This window comes from Bos grunniens, chromosome 6, assembly GCF_055505025.1.
Source record: "Bos grunniens cultivar Pamir isolate PY7600 chromosome 6, Bosgru_T2T1.0, whole genome shotgun sequence".
Taxonomy (NCBI): domain Eukaryota; kingdom Metazoa; phylum Chordata; class Mammalia; order Artiodactyla; family Bovidae; genus Bos; species Bos grunniens.
The window spans coordinates 12797143-12807803 of NC_141170.1; positions in this window are offsets into that span (position 1 = coordinate 12797143).

Consider the following 10661-nt stretch of genomic DNA (forward strand, 5'->3'; position numbering starts at 1 on the left):
TCAGCTCTGAAAGAGTATCGTTATGGAGCTCACCTTCTAGTGGAGACACCCTCGTGGGACAAGTACTTAACTGTCTGGAAAGGGGGAGAGAATCACACATGAGACTCAGCTCTGTCTTGCAGGAGCCCATGACCCAGGGCTGTCTGGATGGGGAGGGCTGGAGGAGCCCTGAGTCTGCCAAGCAAGGCGAGAGGTTCCCAGAGGAGGCAGCACCTGAACAGTCTTGGGAGAAGTAGGAGTTGGCCAGGAGATGTGGGAGGGCAAGTGAGGGGGTTCCAGAGACAGGATGGAGCACATGCACAGAAAGAGTGCAAAAAGGTCAGTCCCTTTGGACCATGTCCATCCGTCCAAAGCTTAGAGTGTGCCCTTCACCTGGGTGTCACCAGAGCTAAGCCAGGTGGCTGTCAGTAAATAAACCAAGGAGTTAGTGAATGCACACGTGGATGGAGGCCGTATGAATGAATAAGTAAGCCAAGCATCATCGTCTCATCAGACTAATGGGGGGAGTGGGATCCAATGAGTCCTCCCCACTGTGCTCCAGCCCCTGACCTTGCTTTGTTTTCCTTCTTTGCATAGTGTTACCCAGACTGTGTGTATTTCTGGGGCCTGTCTCTCCCATTGTAATGAAAGCTCTATGAGAAGGGCATGGCCTATCTCATCTGCTGCTGTATCTCCATCACATAGAACAGTGGTACCCAGCACATGGTAGGTACTCAATCAATACCTATTGAATTGTGTCTCCCTACAAAAGATGTTGAAGTACCATGGACGGTAGCCCACCCAACTCCTCTGTCCATGGAATTCTCCAGGCAAGAATACTGGAGTGGGTAGCCATTCCCTTCTCCAGAGGATCTTCCCAACCCCGGGATCGAACCTGCGTTGCAGATGAATTCTTTACCATCTGAGCCACCAGAGGAGCCCTGAAGTACCTGTGAATGGAAACCTGTTTGGAAATAAAAGTTTTGCAAATGATCAAGTTAAGGTAATAGGGTCCCATTCAGTATGACTGCCTCTTTCTTTAAAAAAAGGAAACTTTGAAGATGGACACATATGGAGGGAGGAGGATGTGAGTATACAGAAAGAATGCCACCTACAAGTCAAGGGTTATCTGAGACTACCAGAAACTAGGAGGGGCCTGAAACAGATTTTTCCCTCTCAGCCCTCAGAGGGAACCAACTCTGTGGACACCTTGATCTTGGACTTCTAGTCTTGAGAATTGTGGACTATAAATTTCTGTTGTTTAAGCCATCCAATGTGGTCTTTGTTAGAACAATCGCAGGAAACTAAGACATCCAGCTTATTCCTTCTGTGGTCCCCTGGGGACCTATCTACCGCTCCATTCCACTCTTTGACACATGGCATAATCTATCTTTTAACTGTCTTTCCTGTTCTGAACTCCTAAAGGCAAGAACTGGGCTTTCCCTCAGGGAAAGAATCAGCCTGCAATGCAGGAGGTACAGAAGAGACAGGTTCAGTCCCTGGGTTGGGAAGATCCCCTGGAGGAGGAAATGGCCCCCCACGCCAGTATTCTTGCCTGGGAAATCCCATGGACAGAGGAGCCTGGCAGACTACAGTCCAGAGGGTTGCAGAGTCAGACACGACCAAGTGACTAAACCCACAACACACACACACACACACACACACACACAAAGGCAAGATCTACATTTGGTTCATTCAGCTTTCTTTATAGTCCCAACTCTCACATCCATACATGACTACCAGAAAAACCATAGCTTTGACTATACAGACCTTTGTTGGCAAAGTGATGTCTCTCCTTTTTAATATGCTATCTAGGTTTGTCAAAGCTTTTCTTCCAAAGAGCAAGTGTCTTTTAATTTCATGGTTGCAGTCACCATCTGCAATGATTTTGGAGCCCAAGAAAATAAAGTCTGTCACTGTTTCCATTATTTCCCCATCTATTTGCCATGAAGTGATGAGATCCAATGCCATGATCTTAGTTTTCTGAATGTTGAGTTTTAAGCCAGCTTTTCATTCTCCTCTTTCACCTTCATCAAGAGGCTCTTTAGTTTCTCTTCACTTTCAGCCATTAGAGTGGTGTTATCTGCATTATCTGAGGTTATTGATATTTCCCCCAGCAATCTTGATGCCAGCTTGTGCTTCATCCAGCCTGACATTTCGAATGATGTACTCTGCATATAAGTTAAATAAGCAGGGTGACAATATACAGCCTCAATGTACTCCTTTCCTGATTTGGAATGTCTGTTGTTCTATGTCTGCTTCTAACTGTTGCTTCTTGACTTGCATACAGGTTTCTCAGGACGTAGGTAAGGTGGCTTTATAGTCCCATCTCTTTAAGAATTTTCCAGTTTGTTGTGATCCACACAGTCAAAGGCATTAGCATAGTCAATAAAGCAGAAGTAGGTATTTTTCTGGCATTCCCTTGCTTTTTCTGTGATCCAATGGATATTGGCAATTTGATCGCTATTTCCTCTGCCTTTTCTAAATCCAGCTTGTATATCTGGAAGTTCTTGGTTCATGTATTGTTGAAGCCTAACTTGAAGGACTTTGAGCATTACCTTGCTAGCATGTGAAATGAATGCAATTGTATGGTAGTTTAAACATTCTTTGGCATTGCCCTTCTTTGGGGTTGGAATGAAAACTGACTTTTCCAGTCCTGTGGCCACTGTTGAGTTTTCCAAATTTGCTGGCATATTGAGTGCAGCACTTTAACAGCATCATCTTTTAGGATTTGAAATAGCTCCCTTATCCACTTTTAATCCAGCACCACCAGGATCAAACACTCCTGATATTTATCATAAGTTATTCAGGTCCTGAAGCAACTTTGCCATGTATGGATCCCTCTCTCTTAGTGGGCCAGCGCATCCCCAGTAAGGCTAGTTTAGTATTTGATCCAGGATAATAACCTCAGATATGCAGATGACACCACCCTTATGGCAGAAAGTGAAGAGGAACTAAAAAGCCTCTTGATGAAAGTGAAAGTGGAGAGTGAAAAAGTTGGCTTAAAGCTCAACATTCAGAAAACAAAGATCATGGCACCCGGTCCCATCACTTCATGGGAAATAGATGGGGAAATAGTGGAAACAGTGTCAAACTTTATTTTTTTAGGCTCCAAAATCACTGCAGATGGTGACTGCAGCCATGAAATTAAAAGATGCTTACTCCTTGGAAGGAAAGTTATGACCAACCTAGATAGCATATTGAAAAGCAGAGACATTACTTTGCCAACAAAGGTTCGTCTAGTCAAGGCTATGGTTTTTCCTGTGGTCGTGTATGGATGTGAGAGTTGGACTGTGAAGAAGGCTGAGAGCTGAAGAATTGATGCTTTTGTAGTGTGGTGTTGGAGAAGACTCTTGAGAGTCCCTTGGACTGCAAGGAGATCCAACTAGTCCATTCTGAAGGAGATCAGCCCTGGGATTTCTTTGGAGGGAATGATGCTGAAGCTGAAACTCCAATACTTTGGCCACCTCATGTGAAGAGTTGACTCATTGGAAAAGATTCGGATACTGGGAGGGATTGGGGGCAGGAGGAGAACGGGACAACAGAGGATGAGATGGCTGGATGGCATCACTGACTCGATGGATGTGAGTCTCAGTGAACTCTGGGAGTTGGTGACGGACAGGGAGGCCTGGCGTGCTGCGATTCATGGGGTCGCAAAGAGTCGGACACGACTGAGCGACTGAACTGAACTGAATGGTTGAATGGCCAGGAAGGACATGGGGCAAATCCTGAAGAGAGTAAGCATTGCTTTGAGATCCCTACCTCCTCTGGAACTCTCCTAGGGCCTTGGGCTTCCCTCGTAGCTCAGTTGGTAAAGAGTCTGCCTGCAATGCAGGAGACCCAGGTTCGATTCCTTGGTCGGGAAGATCCCTTGGAGCAGGAAATGGCAACCCACTCCAGTATCCTTGCCTGGAGAATCCCATGGACAGAGGAGCCTCTACAATCTATGGGGTTGCAAGAGTCAGGCGCAACTGAGCGACTAAACACATACATACCTCCTCTGGGGCCCCCACATGGTCCTCAAGCAAGGAACGGCTCTGTTACCCAGGAAGGAGAGGTGGGCCTTCTGTTGGTCCAGAAGGTTCTGAGGAATCTAGGAGTGCAAGGTTCTCAAGTGCATTTTACCAAGATCCCCATCTCAGTTCTCTAAGTCCTGCTCCTTCCCTATCTGGGTTCTGACCTTGGTGGAAGATATTTTCCTAGACGGAGAGTTCAGCCTTCTCTGCCCCTCTGCCCCTCTCACAATTCAGTTCTGTGCTGACCCTTAGCTGTGTCTATCCTTCAGCTCCAGAAGGTAAAGATTTCTTTAAATGCTACCAAGAAGCTATTCTATTTCTCACTTTTTGAGAACTGTCCTAGTGGAAGCACTACTGGATTCCACTAGGAGATGACACAGAGGGTGGAATAGAGCCCAGAGTAGAGCCTAAAGCTTTGCACATCCTAACAAGCAGGACTGGTCCCTAAGCAATGAAAGAGGACTTGTGCCCAGGTGGCATTCGGGATTTTTAGGGACCAGAGGCCGCATGCCTTGTTTCTCTCTTTCTGAATGGGAATGTTATTGTGAGTACCCTACGGCCACCTCATCCCTTTATGTTTGGTGTATAATTGGCAGGTAACTTATCTTCAAAGAGGCTTCCCTGGTGGTTCAAATGGTAAAGAAACTGCCTGCCAATGCAGGAGACACAGAAGACGGTGCTTTGATCCCTGGGTTGGGAAGATCCCCTGGAGAAGGGAACAGCAACCCACTTCAGTATTCTGGCCTGGAGAATCCCATGACAGAGGAGCCTGGAGGGCTACAGTCCATGGGGTCACATAGAGTCGGACACCACTCAGCACCTAACAGTTTCACTTTTACCTTTAAAGGTGTGCAGATCAAGAGGACCATGCCTCTGATGAGGCACCCTTTATTGATTTACGACTATGAGATCAGGGAGCTAAAGCCTAAACCTGATGCTATAAGTGGGATCCCTGGAAGGCAAGTGACTCTTGCAAGTGGAAGGAATCTAGATAATTTGTGAACAGAGATTACACTGTAGCAATTTCCCTTTTTTAAAATTGGGAAGTATAGTTGATTTACAATGTTGTGTTAGTTTCTGGTATATGTATGTGTATATATATATATATATATATATATATATATATATATATATAAAAGAATATGTATATATTCAGTAGGATCTTGTTATCTATTTTATATATAGTAGGATCTGCTAATCCTAATTTATCCCTAATTTATCCTAATTTATCCCTCCCCAATCCTCTGGGAACATTTGGTCATCATAAGTTTGTTTTCTTTTTTTTTTTAACTTTTCCCAGCTCATTTATTTAGTGACAGAATTAGGATGAGAGCTCAGGTTTTCTGGCCCCTAAGACACTTTCTTCCTACAATTGCACATTGCCTTTCTCCCTAATTTATCCCTCCCCAATCCTCTGGGAACATTTGGTCATCATAAGTTTGTTTTCTTTTTAACTTTTCCCAGCTCATTTATTTAGTGACAGAATTAGGATGAGAGCTCAGGTTTTCTGGCCCCTAAGACACTTTCTTCCTACAATTGCACATTGCCTTTCTCCAAGACAGTACACACAATGAATTCTACATTTTTTTCACACACCAAAATTAGCAAGATAAGTTTGTTTTCTATGTCTAGGAATCATGAGGTAAGTTCATTTGTATCGTACTTTAAATTCCATATATAAGTAGTATCGTACATTTGTCTTTCTTGGTCTGACAGACTTTAGTATGATAATCTCTAGGGTTCATCCATGTTGCTGCAAATGACATCATTTCATTCTTTATTATGGCTGAGTAGTATTCCACTGTGTGTGTGTCACACCCTTTTCACCCATTCATTTGCTGGTGGACATTTATGTTGCTTCCATCACCTGGCTATTGTGAACAGTGCTATAAGCACCGGAGTGCATGCATCTTCTAGAATCTGAATTTTCTCTGGATATATGCCCAGGAGTGGGATTGCTGGATCACATGGCAACTCTATCTTGTTTTTTTAAGGAAACTCCATACTGCTCTCCCGGAGAAGGTGATGGCACCCCACTCCAGTACTCTTGCCTGGAAAATCCTATGGACGGAGGAGCCTGGTAGGCTGCAGTCCATGAGGTCGTGGAGTCCGATACGACTGAGCGACTTCACTTTCACTTTTCACTTTCATGCATTGGAGAAGGAAATGGCAACCCACTCCAGGTTCTTGCCTGGAGAATCCCAGGGACGAGGGAGCCTGGTGGGCTGCCATCTCTGGGGTTGCACAGAGTTGGACACGACTGAAGTGACTTAGCAGCAGCAGCAGCAGCATACTGCTCTCCACAGTGTCTGCTAGACTGTGGCCATTTTAAACCACGACCTCCAAATTCTTTGGCACTCCTTTAGGGTGTGTGGAAGCCACATCTCCTCCCCTTGAGTCTGGAATCTGTGAGTGCTTGACTGATAGCATAGGATGGAAGTGACATGCTCAGCTTCTGAGTTTACGCTTTAAACAGTAGCTTCCATGCCCTGTCTTTGGAAACAGAGTAATGGCAGAGTAATGGCCCCAAAGACGTCCACACCCTCGTCCCTGGAACCTACGAAAACGTTGTTACATGGCAAAAGGAACACTGAAATGAAGTAAGGGTTTTAAAACAGGATGATCCTGGGTAACCCAGGTGGGTGGGCCCAGTGTATCCACACAGGCCCTTAGGAATGAAGGAGGCAGGTGGAAGAGGGGGGTCAGACCCAATGTGACCATGGAAGAAGAGGCAGGAGAACTTCCAAGTATAAGAGGGACTCATGGGACGTCCCTGGTGGTCCAGTGGATGAGACTCCACACTCCCAACGTACGGGGCCCAGGTTCCATCCCTGGTCAGGGAACTACTGCTAGATCCCACATGCCACGACCAACTATGACTGACCACGACTGACCACGACTGACCATCCTGCAGTTACACACTGAAACTAAGACCTGGTGCAGCCAAATAAAAACAATTTTTAAGTGAAGTAAGCCAGAAAGAAAAACACCAATACAATATACTAACGCATATATATGGAATTTAGAAAGATGGAAACAATAACCCTGTGTACGAGACAGCAAAAGAGACACCGATGTATAGATCAGTCTTATGGACTCTGTGGGAGAGGGAGAGGGTGGGGAGATTTGGGAAAATAGCATTGAAACATGTATAATATCATGTTTGAAACGAGTTGCCAGTCCAGGTTCAATGCACGGTACTGGATGCTTGGGGCTGGTGCACTGGGACGACCCAGAGGGAGGGGAGGGGGAGGGAGGAGGGTGGAGGGTTCAGGATGGGGAACGCGGGTATACCTGTGGCGGATTCATTTTGATATTTGGCAAAACTAATACAATTATGTAAAGTTTAAAAATAAAATAAAATTTAAAAAAATTATTTAGTGGAAATATTATTAAATATAAATAAAAGAATTATTTTATTTTATAAATAAAAGAATTATTTTGCTGGAAAGGAGACCCAAAAAGGGGCTAATAACTGGAGAAGCATGAGGAAGCCCTGTTTGGGGTGTGTTTGTTTGAAGATGGGAAACAGTACAACCCACTGGTGCGCAGACATAAGCGATGCATCTCAAGACATCGTGAATACACCCAAAGTGAGGCATGAAAAGGCTTGGAGACGGTACAGCTCTGCTAAAAGCTAGTTGCTCACATGGCTTTTGAAACAAGAGCTACTCATGACATTTCTGCATAATTGGAAAAGTCCTCTTCCTCAACCTCAAGAACTGAATCCGTCACTTAGATGACATCTTTGTGGCCCTCTGGAGAATACTTTTCTCTTCTGTTAACTCCCAATCTTCCCTTGACCCAGAGCCTGCAGTTCAGTGTTGTTGGGTTTTTTTTGTTGTTTTTGTTACTTTACATTGTTTTTTTTTTTATTTATTTAATTGAAGGATAGTTGCTTTACAGAATTTTGTTGTTTTCTGTCAAACCTCAACATGAATCAGCCATAGGTATATATATATCCCCTCCCTTTTGAACCTCCCTCCCCATCCCACCCCTCCAGGTTGATACAGAGCCCCTGCTAGAGTTTCCTGAGCCATACAGTGCATTCCCACTGGTTATCTATTTTACATACAGTAATGTAAGTTTCCATGTTACTCGTTAAAATTAGTCCTTGGGTTTCCTTGGTAGTGACCCAGCGGTTAAGAATCCACCTGCCCATGCGGAGAACACGAGTTCGATCCCTGCTCTGGGAAGATCCTGTATGCTGCGGGGCAACTGAGCCCCCATGGGCCACAACTACTGAGCCTGCGCTCTAGAGCCCGTGAGCTGCGAACTACTGAGTCCATGCCCTGCGACAAGGAGTAGCCCCCACTCACCGCAACTAGAGAAGGCCCATGTGCAGCACCGAAGGCCCAGTGCAGCCAAAAATAAAGAAGTAAATCTTTTTAAAAATTAGTCCTTAGTGTATACAAACTATTCCTGACTGCTATGTTTCTTACAAGTTCCATGTAAACCTTTCCTAAAATCTGCCAAACTCTTCCCCACCTCGACTCACTGAGCTGAATCAAAGACTTCGTGATATTTTTATTTATTTTTGGCTGTGCTGGGTCTCCGTTGCTGCATGGGCTCTTCTCTAGTTAAGGCGAGTTGCGGCGCACAGGCTTCCTATCGCGGTGTCTTCTCCTGTTGCCGAGCACAGGCTCTAGGGCACACGGGCTTCCGTAGGTGCAGTTCGCCCGGCTCTGTAGTTGTGGCACATGTTTAAGTGAAGGGTAGTTCTCCTAGCTGTGGCCACAAAAGAGGGCATCTAATAACCTCTACTCCCCAGACCCATTCCCCTTCCCCAAACAACCCTACTTATAAAGATGTGGCTCTTAGCTTTTCCTTCCCAATGCATCTCTCTTTTGCTTAAGGATAGCCAGAGACCTTTTTTTGTTGTTGCATAAAACCAAGGAACCCTGATACAGCCAGGACTCTAAATCCTATTTAAAAGTCTCTTTTAAGTCTCCAAGAAAGACCACTGCCTCCCAAGCTAGGTCCCAGACACAGATCCGGGGAGAGGTTTGATCTGATTTTTACTGTAGTGAGCTCAGTTCGATTCCACTACCTCTTGGTTTCCGTACAATTAAAACATTCTACCTTCTGCAGAGACATCTCTGCCCAAAGTGATTATTAGAACACCATAGTTTTGGACTGAGGCTGCAGGGCAGAATCACCTGGAGAACTCTTCACAAGACAGCCTTGTCACCAGTTGCATGGGAGCGGCAGGCCTGGATGAACAGTGTGTAACCCGGGTTGAAGACTTGGTCTTCACACTTGGGACTGTCAGGGACATTTTTAAAGGCACATCCTTGCTTCTATCATATCCTTGCCTCTCACGATAAACATTCACAACTGTTAATTCTATTATTCACTACTATTCTGAGTAGACGCTCCCCCCACAGGCTTATTTAGCAGCAGTAACAACACTGCTTGACACAATTTTTATTTATTTAGAAGAACTCGCCTGCCAATGCAGGAGGCCCAGTTTCAAACCCTAAGTGGGGAAAATCCCTGGGAGAAGGAAATGGCAACCCACTCCAGTATTCTTGCCTGGAGAATCCCATGGTCAGAGGAGCCTGGTGGGCTACAGTCCATGGGGTTGTGAAGAGTTGGACACAACTTAGTGACTAAAACAACAATAGGAAAAGACCCATAATCAGTCTGCATAGCACTTCTTTTACAGAAACAGGGACAGGGCATGATCTCTTTTAAGCAAATATATTCGAACGTCTCTTTATAAGTAACACAGTCATCTCCTTACCACCCTAGTTGGCCACAGTATCAGCGCTGGCTAGCTGGGTTATAACGAACTGGATTAAACAGAAACTCTCAGCCTTAGGTTTCTATCCAAGTAGTTAAACTTCACAAGATAAGAGGGAAGGAAGAAAGGGGTTTCTTGCAGAATCTGCCCAAAGAATCTGTGGGAGTGGTCACTGGGGCGCTGTCCCTTGGCTCCACCCAGGTTCTCTCGGGAGAGTCTGAACCCACGTTCTCTAATCCCACTTCCTGGGTCTGCACCCTCAGCTTTGCACTGGAGCTGCCCATCACTGACTGACTCAGCCTCCTGATTCTGACCTTTGCCTAACTTTGCAGCTTAACTGAAATGACTCTACAAACTCTCCCACGTATGTGTACACAAACTGGGCTTGATTCTGTTTACTGATCGTGCCTGCCCATTCCACTCCTGCCCTTAAGTCACTTTTGTCTTCCAGTCCCTCTCCATTACCATTTATTGGGTGAGCGCCTGCTGTGTGCCGGCCACTGTAACAGCTGTTTCATAAACATTATTCCCATCGCCCACAACTCAAATATTGTGCCTGCCTCCAGCTGGAGAAAGGTTCACTGCTACGCAAGGTCAAGATTAACCTCTACTGCAGGGTAGGTACAGGGTGTGAGCCCAGCCAGACACAAGTGGTGGCTGAAACGCCATCTCTGCAACCCCCAGGGTTGGGACAGGGGGGCAGAAACCAATGCAGGGTACTTAAGATGTCACAATGCTTATGATGTTTCAGGTTTAACGTAAACATACTTGCATTTCAAAGTGTGGATCCTGTCTTCCACTGGTCTCGGAAAGGCCAAGTAGCCTTCTCTGAAAAGAATCCTTATTTCTATACTCAACTCAAAGTACTAATAGCTGAAAACAGAAACTATTCCAAAGTTTATATTAACAAAGCCCATAAG